Source organism: Mandrillus leucophaeus, unplaced genomic scaffold (genome assembly GCF_000951045.1).
Source record: "Mandrillus leucophaeus isolate KB7577 unplaced genomic scaffold, Mleu.le_1.0 Scaffold87, whole genome shotgun sequence".
Lineage (NCBI taxonomy): Eukaryota > Metazoa > Chordata > Mammalia > Primates > Cercopithecidae > Mandrillus > Mandrillus leucophaeus.
Genome location: NW_012109474.1, coordinates 4,014,464 through 4,015,896, shown reverse-complemented (window position 1 = coordinate 4,015,896; position 1,433 = coordinate 4,014,464).

The window sequence follows — 1,433 nt, the reverse complement described above, 5'->3', positions numbered from 1 at the left end:
AAAAAAAAAAAAAAAACTGTATTTTTTGTTAATTCTAGCAGTTTGTTCCCTACATTGAAAATTGAAGAAAATGTTAAATTCCAGTTAGAAATTAGTGTAAATAAATACAGATACTCGTCAACCTCTGATAGGGCTATACCCTGATAAACCCATCATAAAAATATTGTTAAGTTGATAATACACTTAATTCACCTAACTACCGAACATCATAGCTTAACTTTACTTACCTTCAGTGTGCTCAGGACACTAACATTAGCCTACGTTTGGGCAAAATCATCTAGCACAAAGTCTTATTTTATTTTATTTTATTTTATTTTATTTTTGAGACAAAGTCTGGCTCTGTCACCCAGGATGGAGTGCAATGGCATGATCTCAGCTCACTGCAACCTCCACCTCCCAGGTTCAAGTAATTCTCCTGCCTCAGCCTCCTGAGTAGCTGGGATTACAGGTGTGTGCCACCAGCCTGGCTATTTTTTGTATTTTTAGTAGAGATGGGGTTTCACCATGTTGGCCAGGCTGGTCTCAAACTCCTGATCTCAAGTGATCAACCTGCCTCGGCCTCCCAAAGTGCTGTAATTACAGACGTGAGCCACCATACCCGTCCACAAAGCCTATTTTATAATAATGTGTTGCCTTTCTCATGCAATTTATTGAATACTGTACTGAAAGTGAAAAACAGAATGGTTGTATAGATACTTGAAGAATGTTTTCTGCTGAATACGTGTGACTATCCCAGCATCATAAAGTTAAAAAATCTAAAGTCTGGGACTGTTTGTGTATTTTTCCCAGTCCAAGTTCACATACCACCTATGGTGAAGAACTCTTGTACCAGACTATCAGTTTTTATCTAAGTTCAACTAGGAATCCTGTTTTATCTGTCAGCAGTTTATGAGTTCAACTTGTGATCATGGAAAACAATCTGCCGTAGCAATTTCTTTTGTCAGATCCGCAATTTCAAGGTGAAGTGGGGACATTCTCTGTCAACAGGTGTTTTGTGACTTTCAGTAAACTCCACTCTTTCCATTTGTTGAGCTTTGCCAGGGACAATGTTACATTACCTGGGCTTTCCAGTTACTGGGTGAATCCACACTATGACACAAATGCAGGTTTAACTGATTAATATTGCAGAGGTTACTTTCAAGTTGGAAACTGGACAAATTTACCAGCCTCCAAGGTTTATAATTTAGGAAACTTGTCTTAGCTATCTTCTGTCCCATGTGAAGAGGAATTTGTTTATGTCTTTCCTTCTGCCAGGGGCACATATTGTTAGGTCAAGAAAGTAATTTATTACTGACATACTGACTTTCAGAATAATTGCTGTAGAATATGTTTTTGAAAGCCTCCCACAGAGGAATTTTTTAAAAAGCAGTTTACAACTTTATTTTTGATACAAAAATATATTTTAACTTCTTTTGTGAAGAAAAATGACATAT